Below are 10,631 nucleotides of genomic sequence, written 5' to 3' on the forward strand. Positions count from 1 at the left end.
CTGCCTTCCGCGCATCTTCCTCTTCTACCTTGCCCGACACACTCACGGACTGGGTGCAGACACTGCAAACCCGGCTAGACCGACACACGCACACCCTTACCACCACTCCCGATGCGCCGGATATAGACTCCCACCTTCTTCACCTATGGGACGCGCGCCGCGGTCTAACCAAGCGGTGGCGACGTCAACGACACAACCGGAAGCTCAAACTACGCATTGCACAACTCACTGTAGATGCTGCTACCTATGCTGCCAACCTCACTGGTCAAAACTGGAATGCGCTCTGCGACAAGCTCAATGGTACGCTCGGTACTGCACGAACATGGTCCCTACTCCGTCATCTAATACAACCAGGCCAAGCCAAATCGGACAGGGCCAAGGGCATATACAAACTTCTCCAGGCCACTAACCTAACAGACTCCGAATGCCTCACACAGCTACGACAGCGTTACCTTCCCCCTCCTGACACCCCACGCTATGCGGACTACACGGGTCCCCCCAACAATCTTCTTTATCTTAACGCGCCCATCACGGACATTGAGATTCGCGCTGCACTCACCGACATTCGCCGCAACACATCCCCTGGTCCTGACAAGATTCGCTACTCTCTCCTGTACAACCTCTCTGATTCCTACACCACTCAACTTACTACGTACTTGAATGAGGTGTGGGAGTCAGGTACCCTTCCCAAGGAATGGAAGGAAGCCACAGTCGTTCTGATTCCTAAGCCTGGCAAACCTCTCTCCTTGGAGAACCTGCGCCCGATTTCCCTTACTTCATGTCTGGGCAAACTGCTCGAGAAGGTCCTTCAGCTTCGCCTACACAAATTTTTTGCCGATACCTCCGCCCTTCCCCACACCCTCTATGGATACCGTAGTGGTATTTCTACTCAGGATGTACTGCTCCGCCTCAAACACGAAGTTCTAGACGCTCCAAGCACTGCTCAATATCGCGCTGTCCTTGCCGCAGATCTTAAAGGAGCCTTCGACAACCTGTCCCACGACCAGGTCCTTGAACAGTTAGCAGCCACTGGCTGCGGAGCGAAGGTGTACAATTACATCCGCAATTTCCTCCGCGACAGGTCTGCCAGCCTCGTTCTTGGTCACCTTCGTTCCCCCTCCGCTCCGGTGGCAAACCGAGGTACTCCGCAAGGCTCTGTACTCTCTCCACTCCTGTTTAACCTTGCTATGCGTGGTCTCCCTCCCCTTCTGGATGAGATCTCAGATGTCAGACATGCAATTTATGCAGATGACATTACTGTCTGGGTAACGAGAGGCTCCCTCGGACAAATAGAGACTCAGCTACAACAAGCCGCTACTACCATCGAGCAATATGCCCGGCGTGGGGGCCTCACATGTTCCCCCACTAAGTCGGAGTTACCAGTCGTGACAAAACACGCTCGCGGACAAACCGATCTTCCCTTCACCATCACACTTGATGACAAACCCGTCCCGCGTAGATCGGTTATACGGGTGCTTGGCTTCACGTTGCAGTCCAACGCTAAGGCAACACAAACCCTTCACCAACTCACTACCCAGTGCAACCAAATCATGCACATGCTACGCCGCGTCTCTAACCGCCGAAATGGCCTTAAAGAGGCAGATGCCTTGCGCCTTGTCCAGGCCTTGATTCATACACGTCTACTCTACCACCTACCGTACCACAACCTCACCCAGACCGAACACAAACGTATGTCTACCCTACTACGGAAGGCGCAGAAACTGGCGCTCGGTCTCCCCGTTCGCACAGCCACCGTTTGCCTAGAGCGGCTTGGTGTGACCAACACCCTGGAGGAACTTATAGAAGCGCATGAGGCTGCCCAGTTGATGCGCTTGCGCTCGACGGCTCAAGGACAGAGTCTCCTTGCCACCCTTGGTTTCCCACCCTGTCCTGCTTCCTTTAGCGCTGCGGGTCTCTCCCCCGCTGCTCGCGCCAAACTCATTGTGGCTCCTATTCCCCGCCATATGCATCCTACCCGTCACTCGGCCCGGCGTGACCATCGCTCGCGCTACCTCCGACGCGCGTATAGTGAAGGCTGCGATACCGTTCGTGCCCTCTTTACGGACGCCGGTCCGCAGGATGCACGTGGGGGGATCACAGTCGTCGTGAGCAGTGATCTCAGGCTGGTCCACGCTGCCACGGAACGTGGTCTCACCGACGTGTCCCTCCTGGAGGAGTGTGCGGTTGCCAGGGCGATCCTTTCCACCTCCACTCTTTCCTCTTCCACGCCAACTCACATTCTGACCGACTCCCAGACGGCCTGTCGCCACTTCCTTTACAACACCCTACATCCCTTCACTGCGTCCCTACTCGACTCTTTCCTATCCTCCACCTCCCACACTTTTCGGTTAGTCTGGGTGCCTGGGCACGCAGACATCCCTGGTAATGAGTGCGCACATCCGCTCGCCCGAGAACTCTCAAACCGGGCACCTGGGGAAGACTCTGCTACCATCCGACCAGCCCCTTTTTCATACTCAACTCACCTAGCTGAGCTACGCCTTGCTCGACAACATTATCCTCCTCCTCAGCCTTCCCTTACTCGCAGACATGGCGTCCTATGGCGTCAGCTCCAAACCAACACCTTCCCGACGCCCCTTTTCTACTCATACGTGTACCCCTCCCGCGGTCCGCCTGAGCGCCCGCACTGCGGCGATCGTCCTACCCTTCTCCATATGGTCTGGCAATGCCAAGCCATTCCCTCTGTCTCGCCTCTTCCCAACCCCTCCCCCACCTCCTGGGAGGAGCGGCTGACCGATGACACGGCCACCGGCCAGCAATGGCTGATTGACCGTGCCGAGTCGGTGGCCGCCACGTATGGGGCCCCGGAGTAGGGGCTCCAACTGGGCGTACTAAAACCCATACCTGCAATAAAGTTTATTCATTTATCATATATATATATATATATATATATATATATATAGATATATAACAAATTATACAGGACCGCGCTTTTAAAACGTATATCAATGTCGGATGAACGCGCACGAATACCACCGCGCCGCTTGACAAGAAAGTTTTTTTTTTTTCATGCCCCCGATACGAGATATTTTCTCACGTATTTTGCGCCATGGCCTTCCTTCCTCTGACATTGTTATGTAACCACGCGGAGCGTTACGGCCTTCCCTTCTTGGAGGTGTTGCTCGACGCCGCGAAGTGAAGGAGGAGGAGGAGGAGGAGGAGGAGGAGGAGGAGGAGGAGGAGGAGGAGGAGGGAGGGAGGGAGGGAGGGAGGGAGGGAGGGAGAGCGAAGTGGGTTACAGTTTTGTAATTAGCAGCCGCACAGTGTCACCGCAAAGCGGCGTGAACGCAGGCGGGTGGTGTGTTAACGCGCCCCCGAGTGATACACGAGCCGTTTGGATTTGAAATTTAAGTTCCCGCGCGTTGCTGAGCAGTGAATCCGGCGTTAACGTCGTTGCTAGGGGGTCTATCGCTTGCGCCGTAAAATTATGCTTCCTGGATACACACAGCCGAGTCCTCGCAAACGCGATTGCGTTCTTTTGAAAGCAAAAGAAAAAAAGGAAATGCTTTCAGCATGGCGTAGCATTTTTTGCACGGTGTCGAAGTTATATAACTTTACCCGCCGAGATGACTGAGCAGGGGCCCTAAGCTGGACGCTTGGCGAAAACAACGGCGAGAAATTTGGCGGCCGCGACTGGCCAACGCCACACTTTACCTTGGCACTGGCTAATCATAGCCGCCGAATTTCTCGCCGACTTTTCCGCCAAGTGTCCAGATTAGGGCCCCAGGTCGGGCCGGTGTCTAGCTTGCACTTCGTTGGCGTGCCTTCTATCTCGACCGTGACTGTACATTTACTTTATTCCGCAATGGTGTTTACTGACAAGAATTCTAACCAAGAGCCCTAATCTGAACCTTCGGTTGTTATCTGGTGCACGTAGTAGCTCGCTCTATTCTTCGCTCGCTTGTTTCTTTTGCGTTGACATACTCTGGCAAGAGGGTTGGGCTTGCCGAAGTTCATTCTGTTTTTTCCTAGCGCTGGGCCATCGGTCATCGCGATGCTGGAGGGCATATCTGGGGCAGGGTTGTTCCTTGGTATTCGCCAAGGAGCTAACTTCCTGTGGTTCAGATGAACCTTGAATCTCTAGGAACTGTTCTATGATCGTGCTCGCGAGCTTTGCAATATCAACTGTCTTGCCGTAGGTCGGATTTTTTTTGTTTTTCTTGTAGCTTCAAGTCTCGAACTCTCAGTAATATTCTGCCGCGGAGCATCCTCTCTTTAAGCTCGCCAAACTGGCACCGCTTGTCTAGTACTCTCAGTACATTAGCCGAACACTGAAAGTCTCCCCTTTCTTCTGGTTTGGCGTTCCAAAGCGAAATTCATGATACGCAAGGTTAAACGCTGGTCGAAAAAAACTCCAAATTTGGTTCTCAGGAGTCTGACGTCGTAACTAGCTCTCTTCTTCGTTGTCGAAGGTAAGCGTGCTGTAGGTTCTACGTGCTTCTTCGCCTATCCTCATAAGCAGTGTCGCTGCTTGTACCTCTTAGGGCGATATAAGGAGGGTCGCGGTAGCGAAGAGTTCGAACTGACTTTTCCAGACCTGCCAACTATGCCAGCCATCTTCGGACGTCTCCAGGGGCTTGGGCGGAGACATTAGCGACGTCATAAATCCGTGCGATGCTACGGCGCCGGATGCGGTAACGCTGGACGTGGCCATGGGCAAATTATGGGGCGTGTCCGTTTCAGCAGTAAGCCGCGTGCTGCCGGCAACAGCGAGAGCCTTGCTCGACGGATCGATGTCGCAACCGCTTCTGACACCGTGTAGACGGTTGCGTGTCAAGTGACGAAATAATGTTTATTGCCAGGTACAAGATAATATATACAGAAGGTGTAAGCAGTGAAACTGATAAAAAGAGCGCGGCCGCTGATAACATGAGCGCATGCAATCATCACTCGCTTTACATATAGGACTGAGGAAGTCCCCCCTGAGCGACACCACAAGTCACCGGGTAAGAAACCGTGTCTCCTTCCTCTGCAGACATAACAATTGATCTTCCTGTGAGGTAGCTTCTTATCCACCTGCATAAGTCTTCCCCAATGCTAATTTCCCGGAAAGCTTGAAATATCGCTTTGTGAGTGATATCAAATGCTCATTTGATATCTAAGAAAGCCTTATTGTGATTTTAAAGATATGCTCGCTCTTTTTGTAAGTTACGAGGTCAATTGCTTCATTAGTGGAGCTCCTTCCTCGCTGGAAGCCTTCCATGATTTCTGGATATAGCCCAGACATGTACAAATTACTCAAAAAAGGTAGTTAAGTTAAGTTACTGAGTATCGACGCTAAAAGTAATTAGAGTAGAGTAGAAATTACACATGTGTAATAATAATTGAGTAAACTACTAACTACTGTAAAAAGTAGCGAGTTACTTTGAAGTTACTTTCGAAGTTACTTTTTTATATTTTGTAGTAGCAAAATTAACAGCAGTTTCAATCCGTAAAAAACCCTGCGAGCCTAAAATAAATGCAGTCATCTTATGGCTTGCGTTTTCTCCAAAATAGTTTATTATCTCGCAGAAGCAATTCACTTTCTAATTTCTTTTATTGGAGCGTTTTCCCCTTTTCCTCCTAACGACGTCCCCAGTCAAACTGAGAAGATGTTTTACCGACGGGCTGAAGGGAACGGCAGCGTTGAATTTGTGAAACATTCTGTGCAGGGTCGGGTAAGCGAGTGTCGGCATCTTAGGTTTCTATGACGAAACTTGTGAGGTTTGCCTCGGCTAGAGAGTATTTTATAACAAATTCTCCTCGTTTTTTTTTTCTTCGGCAAGTTGAGATTGTTATGACTGGCCCCTCTTTATTCCCATGACGCTCGGAGTGTATAGGCTGAGCGAGTGCACCTGACCGTCAACGGTTCAAGCCTCGCGCTACGATGAGATCATCCGGACGTCTCCGCGTCTCGTTGCAATGCTAGTGATACGCTACTAAAAAAAAAAATATATATATATATATATAGAAGAAAAAAAGAACGCTTAGTGAAAACAGCAACAACGGACGATTTCGTCCGTTGTTGCTGTTTTCACTAAGGGTTCTTTTCTTCTTCTATACCCACGCCTTCGGCCCCCCGTCACCATTCCCGTTATATATATATATATATATATTGCTTGAATAGAAGATGAAACGAAGTATACTTCAATAAGGTGAGCTGGCGGGCTAGTTGGTCGTTCATCATTAGTAAAATAGCGCAAACAACAAGGAAGAAAGGGCGAGATAGACAGGAAGGGCGCTAAGCGCCCTTCCTGTCTATCTCGCCCTTTCTTCCTTGTTGTTTTGCGCTATTTTACTAATGAAGTATACTTCGCCGGTGACGCCGGGTCCACAAAAGGATATCCTAAGGGTGACTCGCAATCCTCGAGGGCGACTACAGTATCCTGACGCGCCTGACCATGCATAGCCTCCTCCTGACAGTAAATCGCTCTGAACAAAGAGGTCTCCCTGGCGTAGAAGGCCGGCAAAGGATTACGTGAACAAGCATCGTCGCTTGTTTAGTTGCAGCTGGAAGTGGGAACGTGCTCCCATGAACGAAGTATCTGTGTCTGCGTTTGTGCGTGGGGGAGTCAGGTTTTACAAGGGCGTATGCGCTGATGGTGAGGCAACCATGGGAACAGGCACCCAGCAGCGAAGTCCTCCCAGCGGCGCCTCCCGTGGAACCCCCCCCCCCCCCCCCCCCCAACCGCTTGAGGCAGAACTCACTAAAGGCAGGAGACACGAAAACAACAACAACCCTCGGAGTGTCCCCATCTTTGCAGCTGCAGCTGGAGGCCCGGCACCTGTGTGCATTACCGGATTAGGTCAATACCCGACTAAGGCTTGTTAAGTATCTCTTCCTGCGCTCGTGCGCGCCGGTGCTCGTCGCCCCCTTGGCCCAAGGTCGCCTGCGATGCAGTTTCTACGGTTGCCAAGTATAAGTGCGTGGGAACGGAATGTAAGTGGGCCCCTTGTTCGGGAATGCCACTTCATCTGCCAGCGTCTTATTTATTTCTGCGCTCAAACTTTCGTGATGAGCAAAATTAGCACTAAATTTCGAAAGTAGTTGGTAATTTGAGTAGAAGTTACCCGAAAAATGTAGTTAAATAAAACTACTAATTACCCAAATAAAGCTGTAATTGAAAGTTACCAAGTTACTCGGAAAAGTAGTTAAACTACAGTAGTTTGAGTAGAGTAGTTGAACTACGTCCAAGTCTGATATAGCCCTCGTTAAAGATACCGCTCTAGAGGGCGGTGAATTATTCTTTCCATGATTTTCCCTACGTAACTCGCGAGCGCGACAGGACGCTACAAAGTTGATTGAAGTGGTGATTTGCCCTTTTTGAGAAGTGGCACAATCCTTGCATTTTTCCACGAGTTTGGAACATTTTCATTGATTCATGAAGAGTTGTATATATTCAAAAGAAGCTTTCTCAAGTCTTTTTCTATATGTATGAAATAACTACTGTATGCCGTCAGATCTAAGTGAGGTGTGAGGTTTCTCAGAAGACAGTGCAGCACTTGGTTCGCTCACTGTGAAATGGTCGTCACGAAATACTGGCTCGACTGAGGTTCGGGATGAAAATTGGCTCGAAAGAGTTGTGTATATTGTCAACAAAATACACTACTGGTTTGCCACTTCTTTCTCTGAACAATTTCTTGACAACGCCATCGAGCGAAATGGATGGAGTTGCTTAGGAGAAGATTTAAGAGCTCGTGAGATCTTCCATATTTTACATAATGGCTTTCTGCTATCTACATTCTCGCAGAGCGTCCTCCAGCAATGTCGAGCGAGCTTCTTAAAATGACGATAGATTTTCTTTTGCACTCTGCTCAATTCGCGAAGACCTTTGATGTCTTTAGTCTTCCTGAATCGTCGTTCTGCCCACCGAGGTATAGCGCCGAGGGGCGCATTTTCTGCATCGCTTGCTTTTTGCGGGGATAAAACGTTAAATGCGGGTGATTTTTTTTCTTTTTGTTTTTTGTACAGGGTACAATGATATTTGAAGTGAGACAGTTCAGTAATATTTTAGCATTCGTGCGTCATTTCTTCTTCGAAAATATGCCAGTTGGTTCATTGTAGGAATGTGTTTTTCGTACATTGGTTAACCCATTAATTGTTGTGTACGTGGGTGCGTGGTCACTCCCACGAGTTTCAATGTCTGCAAACCATGTTCTTTGCGATGTTAGTGCTGCCGAAACAAACGATAAGTCAAGACAGCTGCTGGCTTCCGTTCGGTGGAAATACATCGGGGTTCCGTCATTGACGGCAGATAAGTAGTAATAATCGGCTAATTCCGCCAAGCGCCTTCCCCGCAGGTTTGTCCGAATGCTCCCCCATATTAGAAGGGAATGGCAGAAGGCCAAACGTCGCTTCCAGTTTGAAATCATCTGAAGAAGCAAGGAGTGCACCATTTCATTATCTACGTCATTGGCTCGGCCGCTAGTTTCACGACTGACTCTTGAAAAATAAATATTTTACTGTGCAAATACACCGTTACCAAGCTTACAATTTTCAAGATGATGCCTAGGGATTATATCTTGTAGTTTGCAACTATAAGAAAGGTCGATGTTTAGGCATCCCGGCATGGGCATACGTCTTCGGTACAATTTTGAAATGGCACAAAGAAAATCCGAAAGAGTCGCTATGCAACGCACGCTTAATCCACAACAAATATCATTAGAAGCCTTGCGATTGAAACGTTTCTTTGCCGAAACTAGATTGTTCATTAATATGACATTTTAGAGCATTTCCCCATTGGGAATTATTCCTCCAAGAAGTCTATAAAAATTGTTCGCCCACCGTTGTGAACAGTCGCCCATTGCAAGCATCTCCAAACTATATATTTGGCGTTTAAAGACGACACCCCTTAGCCCTTATTTTTTCTTGTTAATTACTGATCTTTTTTTTCTTTCAATACGCTATTAATGCTGAACCGTTACTAACAAATCGGTTACTGGTTAATTTTTGTGTGTTTTGTTTTTCCCGATTATCGTTACCATCTTGGTTCATCGCTCAAAGTCACTTCTTTTGCAGTTACAGTTACCAACACAGTTTCTTTCTTTTTCGGTTTCTGGTTCCGATCTTCGCTTCAGTTTGAGTCTCAGGATTTATTTAGAGCTGCATTAGTTAATCATTTTTGCTAATACATATTAGGCTGATCTTTTCTTCTCTCTAGCAGAAGTGCATTGTTGGCCTCTGCTTTGCTTTTTTATGTTTTTGCATTGTTGTTGTTCTTGTCCACCCCCTCTGTAATGCCCTCTGGGCCCTGAGGGTATTAAAATAAATAAATAAGTAAAAAAATAAGCTATGCTGTACATCTTACGTTTGAACGAGAGCAACCTTTTGTTTAACTACAGGATTGAATATACTTTGCCTTATTTTGTCAACAAATGATAGCATGAAACACCTTTAAAATTTAAAGCTTCTGGGGGCTGCTTTGATCTTCTCTAACCCTGAGGGCAATCGATACCGAGCCAACGTTTACCAGGTAGCATAAAATGTTTGACGGACAGTGAAATCCCAAAATATCGACCTCAATATCGGTCAGTTTGAATCGTACGCACGCCATACCCCGCATCGCTCTGCTGACAGGGCCCACACTCTAAGAAAAAAGGGTGTATACGGGTACTCCCCTCAGGGGAGTTAGACCGTGTCCCATATGTGACTCCCCTGGGGTGTTTATGGTATCCTCTCAAGTTGGGGCATTCAAGTACTCCCCAGATATACGGGATCACTGAGCACCCCCCTCAAAGTCCACGGGCCTCAACCGACACCCCTTACTTCGGGTGCTGTTTGGCGCCCTCTGTTACATTCGGGTACTTATATCACACGGCTAATTAGAGGAATTATATGAAACCATTTTCAACTCTCAGGGAGTCAACGAATCCCTTCTAAATAGGGTGCTTTTTGGCGCCTTTTGTGACACCCAGATACTCATGTGACACCCGTAAATCCAGGCATTATTTAGTACCGCTTACAACTCTCAGGGAATCACTTGATCGCCCCTAAATTGGGTGCTTTGTGGTGCCCGTTTTTATACCTAGAGACTCGCGTGATCCCCCTAATTGCGAGTGTTGTCAGACACTATACACAACCTTCGAGGTTTTCCGCGACTCCCGACTTTTGGGGTCGCTTTTGTACACCATGGGTCTCGCGGAGCTCCAAATAGTGAAGGCACTTTTTCAGACCCCGAGACTCAGCTAACTGGCTCGTTCAGGTGTGCTGATGGGGCGATGATTCCTAAGGCCAGCTGTCATACGAGAGAGTTCTGAATTCTTTGCGTGTCAAGTTCCTAAAGGAGGCACTTCGAGGAGGTTTCAGGGATAGGAGAATAATACCCACGGGCAACGTGCCGGCATCAAAATTTAACTGAAGACTTCTAGAAACACACAATCCAGACATTTGAAAAAAAGTCCTGCCAGTCATGTCAGCCAACAATATTGTCAACCACGTTTTTATTGTAAAATCAAAAACTTGATACAGGTCAAAAGCTTAAAAAATAATTAGTAAAAGCTTGTAGCCTGCCAAGAAGCTTCAGGGCAACTTTTTCCAGTGGTGTTTCTTTCAGCCCGATCGTACGTTCAAAGAGAGCCAAGGCGGACTTGATCCCCGTTGAATATTAAATATCCAAAGTTCAATAGATTATGAG

The sequence above is a fragment of the Ixodes scapularis genome, unplaced genomic scaffold (assembly GCF_016920785.2).
Source record: "Ixodes scapularis isolate PalLabHiFi unplaced genomic scaffold, ASM1692078v2 PGA_scaffold0__279_contigs__length_252992795, whole genome shotgun sequence".
NCBI classification, from domain to species: Eukaryota; Metazoa; Arthropoda; class Arachnida; order Ixodida; family Ixodidae; genus Ixodes; species Ixodes scapularis.